This window comes from Musca autumnalis, unplaced genomic scaffold (genome assembly GCF_047663935.1).
Source record: "Musca autumnalis isolate F117 unplaced genomic scaffold, ASM4766393v1 scaffold_3, whole genome shotgun sequence".
Classification (NCBI taxonomy): Eukaryota; Metazoa; Arthropoda; class Insecta; order Diptera; family Muscidae; genus Musca; species Musca autumnalis.
The window spans coordinates 181,072,059-181,088,315 of NW_027411866.1; the positions used below are offsets into that span (position 1 = coordinate 181,072,059).

General features: G+C 37.7%; 1 long non-coding RNA gene across 1 annotated transcript in view; it reads right to left on the minus strand.

Annotated features, from left to right (window-relative positions):
• The window catches only part of LOC141396734 (uncharacterized), a 611,272-nt gene extending 595,817 nt beyond the window's left edge, over nt 1-15,455 (minus strand). Inside the window, exon 1 of the long non-coding RNA XR_012411234.1 lies at nt 15,174-15,455. This is a non-coding gene — a long non-coding RNA (uncharacterized lncRNA). The remainder of the gene's footprint in view (nt 1-15,173) is intronic.
• Nucleotides 15,456-16,257: the final 802 nt, after the last annotated feature.

Below are 16,257 nucleotides of genomic sequence, written 5' to 3' on the forward strand. Positions count from 1 at the left end.
GATCATCATTGTAGGCATCTTTTTCGACCTATACTCTTACCCGGTGCAAAATTTCGTGACTATTGATGTATAATTGCGACTTCTAGCGAGTTTATTATTACACTACAAACAAATAACGGAATATATTAGGCTGTAACTCTGTTATCTGATCATGCACACCAACATAATTGGCATCAATTGAAAGGTCAAGCGTTCCACTTTCAAGTATATCTCACTTGTCCGGAATGTCACTTCCAGGAATTAAGATATAAGCTGTATATTAAAAATTTTCACAATTTTCACACAAAAGTTTTGGTCCATTTAACCCTCTAAATATTATCCGATCGCCATCTCAAATTGCAAGCTTCTTCTTTGTAATATACTCTTACCTTATTTAAAATTACGTTGATCGGACTATTATTGAGACCTACAGAGCCGCTAGAAAATTGGATACATATTATGTTTTTGGTCCATTTCACCCGCTAAATATTTCGCGATCATCACCAATAAGAATAGGGATCTATTCTGATCTGAACCCGACCTCCATACAAAATTTCGTGACGATGGGTCCATAATTGCGGCCTGGAGCGTGTTTACAATTTATAATGGACAGACGGACGGACGGACGGACGGACTGACGGACGGACACACATCTCAAAATCGCTTTATCTAGTCGAGATATGAAGATTGGTATACCACATTGGGGGTCTCCGACGAATATTTCGCGGTGTTACATGAATTTTTACCAAAACAAACTTATAATACCCTTTTCCACATTGTGGTATAGGGTATAAACATTACTTCCTCAAAAGTACACCGACATTTTATCTTCATAACTGGATGAAAGATTTTTCAGAGTCAGATACAACAACGAATATCCGGAATTATATCCCATAAAATCTGGAGTTCCAAAAGCAACATTTTGGGACCAATACTCTATCTTATACACTCCGGTTCATCTGAATAGAACCAGCCAGTATTTGTCTACAAATACCGTTATATCTGACGAAAGGAGAGGAATTGTAAATTATAATTTTGTGGACATGTAGAGTAGCCGATATTTTCAATACCTAACATGTTTGACATATGCGTCATAACGGTACTTTTTACTCGCCTTATGAAAAAATGTCAAAATATTAGCATTTTTTAATGGTTCACCAGGATAGAACCACCCCAATTATTTACACAAATCCTTTGTTAGATGTGGTAAACTTTAACAAAAAAAACTATTTATAATTATAAATAAATGCCGTGAGTGTTAATTGCTATCAAATATTGTGCAAAAATTTGTATTAGGGTCTTGAAATTTGATGAAAATCGATGCTTAGAGCCCCAAAAAATATTTTTATGAAGAAATCGGTAGAAAAAATGTATAAAGACAAAATGTTATACTGAATTATGTTCAAAATTTTCTATACTACAATAAAATTACAAAAAAGTCAAATTTGATAGGTTTATGAGTCCGAAACAGAGGAAATATGGTAAAGATAATTCAAAATTCTACCTTTCCAATCCAAAATTTGATATTTTATCTCAGGAAAGTGAATGCAAATTGATGGGTTCCACCCAGTTTCGTTGGCTGTGGACATCTACAGGTCCAAAAAATAAAGAAAATTCCACCGCCGAACGCTCCACATCTAACAAAGGATTTGTGTAAATTCTTAGCGTGGTTCTATCCTGGTGAACCATTAAAAATGCTAATATTTTGACATTTTTTAATAAAGCGAGTAAAAAGTACCGTTATGACGCATATGTCAAACATGTTAGGTATTGAAAATATCGGCTACTATATAATCTACATGTCCACAAAATTATAATTTACAATTCCTCTACTTTCGTCAGATATAACGGTATTTGTAGACAAATATTGGTTGGTTCTATTCAGATGAACCGGAGTGTATATACCCACGAAATGCCTTTACACGAAAATATCTTTATTTGAACTTTCGCTGATGACACGGTTCTAATGTCAATTGGACGAAATTCCACCGAATAAATAATGTGGTTCAATGGACCGTTAAGTGGGGCTTGAAACTAAATAGCAATAAGTCTGTTCATGTCGACTTTTCGACATGTATATAAATATGAATGAGGAATCCTCTGCTAAATATTTAGGAATACATTTAGACTCAAAACTCACCTGGAAGGAGGACATAAACAAAAAAGAGGGGAATTGGACATGAAATACCGTAGTTTAAGTTCGTTGTTGGGAAGAAATTCAGTTCTCTCAATAGACAATGAATTAATGGTTTACAAACAAGCTTTAAAGCCGGTCTGGCTATATGCTATTCAGCTCTGGGGCTGCGCAAAAGACCATCATCTGCAAAAAATCCAACGTTTTCAAAACATAGTTTTACGAAATTCTGTCAAGGCACCTTGGTATGTCCGCAATAGCGACTTGCACCGCGACTTAAAAATCAATACAGTTAAGGAAGAAACACGTCTGTATACCGAAAAATACTACACACGACTTCAAGACCATGATAATATGGAAGCATTGAAACTATTACAAACATCGAATCCTCGGAGAAGACTTCGCCGATATAAGCCATATGATTTGCTTACCCGATTTAATTGAATTACTAACTCGATATGAACATTATCTAACTTAATCACTATTGCTAAGTTAAATAATTTTTTCTTTAATAATAATATTTGCACTAAATGAACTACTAGTTAGTCACTTTATATATTAGAGACTAGTCGTAGTATTAGTTAAGCTACCTTTGTATTACATAGCTTAATAAAGGGAAACAATTTATTCATTTTTAGTGGTATAGGAATTCACTCTCGGAGTCGACCCGGAGTCAGAGTCGTGAAAAACTCGCCTGGAGTCGGAGTCGAGGTATTTTTGACCCTGGCTAAAACCCTCAAAACACCCAAAATCGGGAGGTTGCATTATATGTGGGTGTTCACGCAGAACATGCAGATTTTAATAATGAAGATAGTGATGTCTTAGTGAGGGTTGCGTGTATAGAGAAGAAAGATTATTTTGTTAAACGGGGATCTGTTTTTAAGATACAGTCCAGCGAGTTTTAAGAAAATGTGTCTACAACCGCTCCATAAGAATACATGGCATTTGTTGCACTCTTCCTTTCTCTGCCACACACTAGTCTAAGTAAGGTTAAGGCATATTGTAACACTACGTTCTTGAGAATATTTTTAGATTAGTCCTGGGCCACACTACAGTAATTTCACTGAAATTTTGACAAGGAATTATGCGTCTCTAGATCGAGTTCCATAGTAGAGTAAAATCATAAATATGCTCTAGTGGGGAATTCGAGCTAAGAACGCCTAATTTCATGAAATTTTTTAATGAAATTCATACTAGTGCGGACCGGGACATAAATCAATACATACTCGTAGTAACCATTCATATAAGAAATACGTTTGTGTCTTTGCAGGGACCCATGTTGACGTTCTTTGGTGGAGAAGATTCGTGACCACTGCAATGTCAAATTACAGCTGATTCAGTTAAAAACTATAACTAAAATCCTCAAAATACCGAAAATCGGTAGGTACCGTTATATCAGAGCTATACCAAAACGTGGGCCGATATAGCCTCTGAATTTTACCCTGATTAAAAATATATACATTATAGAGTCGCAAATGATTATTTCAATGCGTTACAAACGGAAAAACAAACTTAATATACCCTCCTTTTTATGGTGGAGGGTATAAAAACATTACGGGTTGGTCATAATGAAAAACATAACGTAAAATTTGTTTACTAATTTGACATAGTCGTTTTAGTTGTTATTTTCTTATAATTACGTCTAAAAGTTGGCGCAATTCTTCCCATGAATGCAACACTTATGTTGTAAACTACGAAAGAATAAAAAAACAGGATCTTTCACTTTACCGATTACTGTTGCTATGTTGGCAACATCATTTCTAGCATTTCCATTGTCGTTAACAGCATTGGGATATGGGGAATTGTCGATGTTTCATTTAATGTTAGAAATTTCTATTACAAATCCCCTGCGACATTTGTGACAGACATGGCATGAATGTTTGTTTATGTGTCAGGCAGCAATTACAACACTCATTTCAATAATCTTGATGATTATTATTGGACTTCATGACATGTCATCGTTAACTTTCAACAGAACAGGATGGGAGCCATGTAATCGACTCATAACAACAAGAACAAAATACCGAAAATTGGGAAAGTATCGTCATATGAATGCTATACATGTTTTGTGATCACTAGGAACCTCAAATGTGAAAAATTACAAGTAGTTCGGTCCAAAATGTAGCCAAACTCTGCAAAATACCGAAAATCGAGATCTAAGAAAACATATACCTATGTTGATAATTTATAGCGGAGATGGTATGTGACCACTGGAAGCCTCAAATGTAAAATTGGAGGTAGTTCGGTTCAAAAATGTTGATAACATCAGCAACATACCGAAAATCGGGAAGGCCGTTATATGGTAGCTATACCAAAACATGGTCCTACGTCTACATTTTTTTGGTAGAGATGTTTTATGACCACTGGGAATCTCATATGTATAGCTAGAGGTAGTTCGGTTAAAAAATGTGGATAAAATCAGCAACATACCGAAAATCGGAAGGTACCATAATAAGGGGGGCTATACCAAATAATAAAAGAAATGTTTAAAACCCGGTCTGTTAGTCTTTTTTATGGTTACTTGTTTTGTATGTTTTGCACCAAAGAAAGTTATTTTGCTGAATTCGTAGCAAGTTGTTTCCCCTATTTTAACACTTTAACTCTTTAGTACCTTATATCCTAATGACCCCCACATTTCGGGTATTTTTGTTATTATTTTTTCGCTTGTTAACATTCTCGCACAATTCCATTAAGTGCAGGATACAATTGTTGCCTTTCTATCTTGTGTGGTTGCCAACGTTCCTGTCGGGCTTTAATTGCAGACTTATGTAGGAGTCAATAAGAGGGAAAGTGTTTTTTTTTGTTTGTTTCGATATGTGCCTCAAAGAATTCTCCTTGTTACGGATGAAGTCAATTTTATCGGTTTCTGTAATGCAAAACTGTTTTTAAAGAGTTTTTATACCCTCCGCATTTATGCTAACACTTTCATATGGGCAAAATGTGCCTCATCGAAATAATGTTGTTAGACCCCAAGTATGTTTGGAAGAAATCAGTTTCAAATAAATTTTAGTCTGTCTGTCAGCCTGGCTAATGCGCACGATAACTCTCGTACAGATGAATCGATTTGGTCCAAAATTTGGCTTTCGTAATATTTTGTCAAACTTAGTTTATGTCCGAAGTTGGGTCATATCGTTCCATTACTTCAGGTACCTCTCCCACAAAAGTTCGAAAATGTTCGGAAAATTGTGCGAACGATAACTCTTAAAGGTAGTAACCGATCTGGTCCATACTTTACATATCCTGAAATTTCTACCAGGCATATATAAGGTTCCAATATGGACTCAATTTGTCCACTCCTTCACGCAGAAAAATTTATGTTAGAAATATGTTTGGATCCAAACAAATATATGTTTGGGACCGGTTGCAAACAAATATATGTTTGGATCCAAACATAATATGTTTGGGCCCAAACAAATATATGTTTGCAACATTTTGTAACATATCTCAATTTGATATGTTTGGGTAAAACATATTTTTTATGTTAGAACATTTTTTTTCATGGGTGGAGAGAGGATGTTTGTCAACGAGAGTAATAACAGTGCTCTCGCGGCTGTGGAATGCTGTTTTATAATAAAGAGTTGTGTGTATTGTATAATAGAAGACGTAGAAGCGAAGAAGGGGGCTTTGGTGGCATGTATGCGTCAAACTCGTGTGTTTCTTGTCTTGTTGTTAACCAACTTAGCAGGCGACGAAGAAAAGAAGAAATGATATGAATTATATTTTTTTTCTTTCTTCAGTGTTTTAGTTGCCTTTGTAGAGTCAAGACGGTAAAGTGAGTGAATAAATCAGTGTTTTGTGTTTTCTTAAAAAAAATGTGCTTTTTAGTAAATTAAATGCCCAATACATTTTATAATTGAATCGGAAAGTTGAATGGAATTATTTTATTGGACAAGGAAGAAATCGCATTTAATATTGGTAATTACATACATACCTATGTATATTTGAAATATGGCATATCCATATTTATTTATTAAGTAATCATTTGATTCCAGATGCCGATTTCCCACTGATGATGTCAACTTTGAGTAAAATTTGTTTTATTTCACAACTAAGGAGAAGCGTTCAGCTACGTTTCTATATATTTTTCCTTTTTAAAAGTGTGCCTATTTAAAAATTATTTCAATCAGTTTTTCTTTTATTAAAGTGTGTTATGTATTTCTTTGGAATTTTGTATGTACCTATGTGTTTGTTGTTCTTTTGCCTTTCAATAAAAAACCACAACCTTTGTGTGTATACTATAGAGATAGCCAGTGAGTTCTTACTGAGAGCAAGTGAGCACACATTTTAAAGTGTTTTACATTGAATTTTACGCTCCCTTGCTCTCAGTAAGCGCCCACTGGTGCATGTGTTTGTTTTTTTTTTTTTAGTGCCTTTTGGCACAAAAACATCAAATTGTTTCCACCCAAACATATATATCTTTGCACCCAAACATAAATATCTTTGCACCCAAACATATATATGTTTGCACCCAAACATATATTTGTTTGCAGACCCAAACATATATTATTTTTGGGACTGTTGCAAACATATATATGTTTGCTGCAAAATATGTTTGGGACATATGTTAGAGAGGCCGTTTTTTTTTGCGTGTTCGGGTACCTCCCACACAAATTTTCGGAAAAGTTCACCTTAAGAACTGGTCTCGAATCGCTTTGACTTTTTTTGTAACAATTTGTATTTGGCCCCATCACGACGGTACATGTTTTTTCCGGGGCAAGTCTATAATTTCTTAGAAAATGATCCGAAAGCTGTAAAAAAACCTTTACGGCCAGCATGTGTAGTGGCTGGTCCAAACTTTGGATCTCGAAATATTGTGTTTAAACTTATCTTATGTTCAAAAGTGGAATATTTCGGTCCACTGCTTGGGTACCATTCACACAAATGTTCAACATTTTTTTAGGGTCTGTTCGAGGATCTTTTGGACATTTTTACCGAAGGTACTAATAGTGTCCCTGTTTAAAGTGATAATATGTTTTTCAGGGGTCTAAGTTATATGGTGACCAAATGAAATGACTGGTGGGCGCGATATTTATAGAGAGGAATAACTCCCAAAATGGACTATGTCGGGGGTACCTCACCGCAAAACTTTTGAGTTTTAAAACAAATCTATATTTTTGTGGGCAAGTTCATACGCCGAAAATTCTGAAAACCCCCCAAAATCAACAAGTTTTTTGAAAAAGAGTGTTTCAATTTACACAGGCTGAGGCTTTATCTCTGTCGGCAAAGCCGTCTGATACTTTTTTTATTTGTTCTTACTTGTTCTTCTTGTCTTTTGTCAGCATTAGGCCGCTCATCTTGCATGAGCATCCATCTGCAGCTTTATCAAGTTAGAAGCATATCTGAGTGGCATTTGTTGGCATTACAATATATAGACACGAATATTGGCAAAACTTCTCTGGCATAATGACCATTTATGTTCTGTTCCAGTGTTTTTTGAAGTGGGCGCCAACGCAATTTTTAGTTGGCAAACCCCTATAGCACGTATTTCTTTTGGTTTCATTTTCCAAAGCACTTCATCATCATTGCACTTTTGTCTTATTGTTGGTGTACTTCTCTGCAACAACCTTATCGTTTGCTCTTTCTTGCTGAGTTGGGGAAGTTTACGTAAGTAGGACCCATTTTCTTTGAAGTATGCTTGAACATTGAAGTATGTTTGAATATTGTGGATCTACGGGACATATTTGCCATGTTGCCCTTGTGCCTGAGTAATGCACACATTTCTTTTCCAAGCATAGATGTCCAAACTGACAAACAATAAAATACTACAAATAAAAACTCACAAAGAGAAACAAAAAAAATCTTTCTTACTTAAGGATAATGGTTGTCGGTTACTCTCATTATTCTTATGCTTCAATAGATTAATTTTTTATACCCTCCACCATAGTATGGAGGGTATATTAAGTTTGTCATTCCGTTTGTAACACATCGAACTAATCATTTGGATAAAATTCTAAGACGATCTAGCCATGTCCGTCTGTCCGTCTGTCTGTCCGTCTGTTGTAATCACTCTAGCATCCGCAATAATTGAGATAGAGTGCTGAAATTTTGCACCCGAGGGTCTTTTTTCCATAGGCAGGTCAAGTTCGAAGATGGGCTATATCGGTTCACTATTTGGTATAGCCCCCATATAACGGTACCTCCGGATTTGAGGTATTTTGACGTTCTTCGCCACATTTGCAGACCGAATTAGCTATAATTTGGCACTTGGGGTTCCTAGTGATCAACAAACTTATACCCCAAAGGATATGGGCATAGGTCCATGTTTTGGTATAGTCCCCATATAACGGTACCTTCCGATTTTCGGTATTTTGAGAATTTTAGCCACAATTTTTAACCGAACTATCTGCAATTTGACATTTGAGGTTCTCAGTGGTCACGAAACATCTCCACGAAACGTCGTCAACATAGGTCAATGTTTTGGTATAGCCCCCATATATCGGAACTTCCCGATTTTCGGTATTTTGAAAATTTTAGCTAAAATTTTTAACCGACCTAGCTGTAATTTGTCATTTGTGGTTCTCAGTAGTCATGAAAAATCTCCACCAAACATCGTCAACATAGGTCAATGTTTTGGTATAGCCCCCATATAACGGTACCTCCCGATTTTCGGTATTTTGAGAAATTTAGCCACCATTTGTAACCGAACTATCAGCAATTCGAGGTTCTCAGTGGTCATGAAACATCTCCACCAAACATCGTCAACATAGGTCAATGTTTTGGTATGGCCCCCTTATAACCGTACCTCCCGATTTTCGGTATTTTGAGCATTTTAGTTACAATTTTTAACCGAACTAGCTGTAATTTGACATTTAAGGTTCTCAGTGGTTATGAAACATCTCCACGAAACATCGTCAACATAGGTCCATGTTTTGGTATAGCCCCCATATATCGGTACCTCCCGATTTTCGGTAGTTTGAGAATTTTAGCTACAATTTTAAACCGAAATAGCTGTAATTTGACATTTGAAGTTCTCAGTGGTCATAAAACATCTCCAACGAAACATCGTCAACATAGGTGCATGTTTTGGTATAGCCCCCATATATCGGTATCTCCCGATTTTCGGTATTTTGAGAATTTTAGCTGCAATTTTTAACCGAAATTAAGCAATAGTGGGAGGCAGTAGGAATTTATCCATTGTCGAAAAGTTGTTCCACCTAAAATTGTGAAAGGACCCTAATTATTCCATTTTAATTAAGACTATTTTATGGTGGAGGGTATAAAAAGTTCGGCCAGGCCGAACTTAACGACTTTTTACTTGTTATTTAATGAATTTCAACTAACAATAACTGGAAGAAACAGAAGAAAAGGATTAACTTAAAGAAAGCAAGTAAGAAAGGATCAGTCAGCTGTGCTGACGGAGACATACCCTCAGCCACTGACCGACAGATTTTATATGGAAAGTTTAGTTCCCCAACGATGAATAAGTACCAAATTTCAGCTATTTCGGTGTGATAATGAGGCTAAAACCTTCAAAATACGTAAAATCGGGTGGCATCGTTCTAATGGGGCTATATCAAAACGTGGACCGATATATAGCCCATTTGCAATAACAAACATCCTAGGAGTAATAAAAACGTATGTACCAAATTACAAAGCTTTATCTTAAAATTTGTGAGCTGTATCTTGATTTCAACAGACGGACATGGTTATATCGACTTAGAATTGTACCATGATCAAGAACATAGATATATACTTTATAGGGTCTCCGATGAATATTTTGATGTGTTACAAACTGAATGACAAATCTAATTATACCCTCGATATTATGGTGGAGGGTAGAATAAAAGCTGTGAAGATAAAGAGCATATCCCGGAATGTCTGCTTCGGATTCTTTTGGTCCGTGCCGGGATGGAGGAAAACTCCGGATCAATATATGTGTGCTCGGTTGGCCACATCCGCATTTACACCCATATCTAAACTTCGGTGAGATGCAATAGATGTCACGAGGTAGTTGCATCTAAGGGTTGCTCTGGAACTGTCCACGCGAGGGACTATGTTGCTGCATGCTAATTACGAAACTCCTTCGTCGTCAGATTACGAAACTCCACCGCATTCTTGGCAGCAACCGCACGCACAGTTATTAACACCAGCAGTTATTGTTCCAATCCCAGAAAATTCAACTTTTTGCAATTTAATTGCAATGGACTCCGAGGTAAAATCGACTAAATAGTGTAAATCATGAATCGGAAGAAGACCATGGTCGCGGCGGTGCACCAGAAGTGGAGGTGGGGGATTAGATTTTGCACCAGATAGAGACCTATCCCGCTTGACCCGTACATGGAATGTATGGGGGTAGCAGTCAGGTGTGGAACTGCCGAGATAAAGTTGCTGAACGTATACATTCCGCCGAGAAATAACTGTATCTCAAATTTCAAACCTAACATTAGCAAGCTTTTTGAAGGTCATAATCATCTGGTCTTCGGGGTACTTTAATTTCCATTATGAGTTGTGGCATTCGTCCCTCGGAAACGACCAGAGCGGTACAGCGCTGGCTGAGCAGATTAATAGCTCTATGTTTTGCACGGCTAATGAGGACGTCCCTTCCAGAATTAGAGGAGAGTGTCACAGTTCGCCAGACATAACCATCGTGTCACCGGGTCTGACAAATGACGTTACCTGGCAACCCGTCATTTTCCTTGGATCTGACCAACTCCCAATAATTGTGTCCATAAGCAGACCACCCGATTCCATCACCTCTGAACGCCGCACATTCGTCAGTCATAAGAAAGCTGATGGGCCAGGTTCCAGAGAGTTCACCAATCACCGCTTTAGAGAACTGCCAAATACTTCTGATGCTCGGGTAGCGGAAAGGACGTTCCGAGACATCGTCATTGCAACAGCCGCTCGCCATATACCTGCTGGTCGAAGTAAGACCAAACTTCCTAGCAGAAGCGACAGGATTAGCAAATGAGCGTGATGAGCTGCGTCGAGCCAACCCCAGAGTCAGGGAGCTTACATTGGAAGTTAACAGGCTGGTCGACGAGCATAAGCGGAACAAGTAGATAAATCATCAGAAAAGTTGCAACATCGGTTTAAGAGAATTGTGGGCAAGTTAAGTCACTCTCGAACCCCAGACGGATAGAAGATAGGACCTCATTTACGTTTGGCGATGTTACAATGACTGACCCGAGGAGGTGCGCAAGTTATTTCAATCGGCAGAGTACTACGTCGCATTAGATCTCTTCCTGCCGAAGACGAACCACCACAGTTTACAATGGATGATGTTGCGAATGCCATCAGGAACGCTAAATCATTCAAAGCGTTAGGTCCTGATGGAATCTCCATGATAATGCTTAAACAGCCGGATGAGCCAGGAACGGAGTATATCACTAAAGTTCTCAACCTGTCGCTAGCCACCCTCATTGTTCCCGAAGTCTGGAAAATGGGCAGGGTAATCCCGCTACTGAAGCCATCCAAGGATGTCAGCAAAACTGAATCGTACAGGCCGATTTGGCTTTTGTCACCTGTGTCGCCTAGTTGCCGATCATCAGCATGGATTCCGTAAGCAGCACAGCACGACTACAGCGCTGCACGCAATCTCCACATATATTTGTCGAGGACTCAAACAGGATAGACCGTCTGAAAGAACGGTGATCGTGGCGCTTTACTCATCAAAAGAGATCGTAACGAATGCGGATGATTAAACGATTCTGGCGTCAGATACCTACCCTGATGACATCTGTGAGAGACTGAACTCCTATTTAGCCGATCTTACCACCTTTTTCCACGCGAGGTATATGTAGATATCCGCCACTAAATCTACGGCCACTCTGTTCACCACATGGACGGCGTAGTATAGGAGAGAGTTGAATGTCGTGGTCGATGGCAGCAGAATTCCGACCACAAACTGCCCCAAAATGTTAAAGGTCACATTCGACACTACGTTCGCGTCGTCCGTGCGTGCCGGAGCTATCTGCGACAAACGGAAATGCAGAAACAAGGTCCTCAGGTCCCTAGCCGGCGGCACTTAGGGTGCAGTAAAGAACCCTTGTTATCCACATATAACGCGATAGATCGGTCTGTGGTTTGGTCCCCGAATTTAGTTGATACGCATTGAAAGGAGATTCACACTTGTCAGAATGTCGACCTGAGAACAGCAACAGGGTGCGTCCTCAAGTGGACCATCTACACGAGGTGGCAACGATTCTTCCAGTAGAGCAACACAGTGAGATGCTTTCATTGCAGTACTTGCTTGAGTGTTAGCCATACCAATCACCATCTGCTGGCTAGGCCCGACACACGCATGCATATCAGGAAGGATATTCATGCTCTAGAGAGGCAGGTCCAACAATATAGAAGAGAACTCCTAGATCAACAATCACATCAGGCAGGTCTGAATAGCATTCACACGGACGCAGTTGCTAAGGCCATAAGCAAATATGGTGTGAATAAAGTCCTCGGAGTACATCCTCCATCTATCGCAGCTGAGGAGCGTCAGCTGCCACGACAAACCGGAGTAGTTTTGGCTTTGGATCTTGGTCGCTCCGTGCAAAACATCTGCCCAGTATGCGACATGGGCCCGCACGACTCATTCCATCTTCTAAACTGCCCTGCTAAACCTACTCATCTAAGTGGATCTGTGGTAGTCATTGGGTGCCAAGTCAGAGCTGTACGGCGGATGGCCCATCACTTTCACATTTGTCCGTCCGTGTGAGACGCCACATTGTCATGGTGCACAATGATTTTTCCTTTCTTGTTCGTTTTTCGAATTTCTCCGAAGACTTCAGGCAAACAAATTGTGGTCTACCACTTAGAATTGACCGTACTACGCGGATGAAGAATGAACAACTTTTGCTGGATTTATCTTTTCTTCGAATATACGAAGATACCACACGGTCGATTGCTGTTTTGTTTCGGGCTCATACGCATAGATCCGTAATACGTCAACTGTGACGATCTTATAAACATAATGCTGGATATATTGAAAGTATATTGGTGAAAAATATGTCCAAGGATCCCTCTATCTCACGGTATGTCACATGACGATCTTACATAATCAGGTTACGCACGGCATCAATTTTGTCTGGCACAACGACAGTTTTTGGACGACCTTCACTACCTTCGTCTTTGAGCGAGCGCCAGCCACGATTGAATTCACTAAACCAGTTTTTCACAGTACTATAGGAAGGTGTTGACTGAAAATCCCATTTTTGGCAAATTGGTTTTTTCACGTCGCTTAAGCAACGCAACACAAACCGTACTGGGTATGTTTAACCTAAAAAATGTCAAACTTTCAAATAGATATGTTAGATGGCTAGGCAAGAGATATATCTATTAGCCCTCGTACGAAAATTTGCTTCCGATAAAGGTTACAAGATGTTACGATTACACCGTCCGACAATTTTCAAAAAATTGTGTTACACTTTAACCGGACTATATACGTTTGAATGGCATTTTTGATTTTTTTGTTTTCTCATCGTTTTGATCTTTTAGAGGACATTCGAATTTCAAAGGTCAACATTTTTCAAAAAAAATATTTTACGATGCTGGTGTTGGTGTCATATTAAAGAGTAATAATTATAAATTATTGCATTCCAGGATAACAAGGACATCAGACATGTCCTTGAAAAATGAAAAAAAAAGTCCTTTGAAAACATCCTGGATTTCTTTTTTCACTTCACTTTCCGAAGATTCAATATTCTAGCTTTCTTAGTTATATTTTAATAAATATTTACATGAAAGAAACAAACGTGTATATGTAACACGAAACTCTGATGAAACTAGTTTCCATTCTTGCAATCGCGACGCTAAAAGTTCGGATTTTTCTTTTGATATTCCTAAATCACGTACTATCACTCTGCGATATTAAATGAAATTCTTCACTTTCCAATTGACTTTCGGGTAGCTGAAATATTGATTTATTTTTATCAATGTTTTGGTACTCCGTGTTATCTTGATGTTCATCTGGATATTTTAAATGTTCTTCAGATGGAGCGAACTGGCTTGGTTCAGAATGCAGTACAGCAGGCTTTACAGTTTCTCAGCAAAGGTAATTAATGTATTCTCATATTCTATTTTATTCTTCGACCTTTTATTTAGAATTGACATTAATTATTTTCCCAAACTCAAGGTCTTTTGTTTTAATATTTCTTTATTTATCGATATTTCGCAGAAGACGCAATTTAAATGATTGCGAAATATCGATAAATAAAGAAATATTAAAACGAAAGACCTCTAGCTTGGAAAAATAATTAATTTTCAATTAATGTCTTCTCTGTAACAATATTTGACTTTCTTAATATACGAGCACAACTGACAAAAGTGGCAAGATTGTTCTGAATGTTCACTGCGACGTAACCATATTACTGGATATGCATATTTTATAGAATTATAGTTTCCTTTATCAGGACACCTCTACAACAATATTTGCACACTATTTCGGTAACGGGCCATGCTTTAAGTACGATAGGTTCAATATAAAATATGATTCATAACATTTTATAAAACCTGCCGTGATATTGTGTTTTTATTACGCGGAACATAAAATCCACATACATGACAAAACTTGTTCCGATTAGGGCACTCCATAATCACGTTCACTCACTTTTTCAATTCGCAAAACTTTATTCTAAGTTTGTTATTTGCAGATAACAACGTATGAACTTATATAAAATGCTAATTTAATAAAATTGTGGCGCTTAAAATTGCCTGCATATGAAAGACAATAATTTTGTCGGTTGATCTTTTTACCGTTTGCGAGTTATGATGCTAATCGTGTTGTAGGAATGTTCTAGTGGCAACCGATAGTTGATCACAATAAAGGTTACAACTTGTTTTGATTCTTGACAACATTTTCCTTGATGTGTTATTTTGATTCAACAGGATGTATGTAATTGATTTAATTAGTTTACTTCTCGTTGGTAATTGTTGGTTTTATCACACTTCTTATATGAAATTCCGATTTGGGGTATTATACGAACTTTTTCAACACTTAATTTCGTTGCCGTTGACTGAAATTCACCAAATTGCATATCTGAAAATTAATTAGAACGTCGTACATATGCAGTTTTGGAGTCGCAAGGAAAGCACTTATAACACCCACACACATACACATACTCACAGTATCACGTTTTTCAAAGCAACCACAATCAACGACTTTTATTAAAACTTCAGTTTTGTTTTGGTCTTGAAGTTTGTAGCGGCTTTGATTTGTCACAACAAAATAGTGTTGCGATTTTTTACCACCTTTTGGCTGATTTTATTGCGTTTTCTTTTTTCGTCGTTTCATCGTTTTTTACCATTTGGTTGGACTTAAATTTCTCGAGTTGTTGTTTTTTAAAGAGAAAATTTGACAAATTTTGCGTATTATTCGAACAAAATTTATTTTGTTATGCGCATTGATAAAAACCGGTCACGTTCACACACGGAGAACAACTAAAGCATATGTTGTCGCTGAATCATTGAAATTGTACTCAGTTGCCAGCAGCAGAAACATTTTTCGTCTCTATGATACTTGTTACAAACATGCATCCTGAGAGGTTTTTAGAAGAAATGTCTCCAACTCTTATAAGCTATCTTCCTGTATCAAGCTGGAGTTGGTTTGCAACACAACATTTTAGGATATATGTTCTGTTTTAAACATTATCCTCAAAATTGTTCCTAAAAATTGTCCCTAGTGGAACTTGTTTAACAGCATTACACGTCAAATGATGACGTACGACTTGTTGGGGGATACATGTTTTAGACCAACATTGTTGACTCGGATTGTTGCATTCTCATTATCTAAAACCTTTCCAAACCTGTTGTAACATTAGTTGCTTTTTATCAGTTGCGTTGTTGTTTATTTTCTTCGACTTGTTGCGGGTCCACAAGACAGTATCAAACGATTGGTTCATGTATTGTGTACTAAAAAGTGTTGATAAACGGTACCGGGTGACAACACATAACCATACTGTAGTTGTAGCAATAATCGGTTAGTCAAATGCTGCTGCACTTCAACCCAGAACAACAAGGTATTTCCGTTGTCCATGGATCCCAACACGATAGAATTTTAGCATTTTCCGAAAAATTTGCACTATCTCAAGGCTAAACCAGTAAGGAAAGGATCAAAGTCGGGCGGGGCCGACTATATGATACCCTACACCACTGTGAATATGTAAAACATAAATCGGAGCTATATCCAGATCTAAACCGATTTTGATATA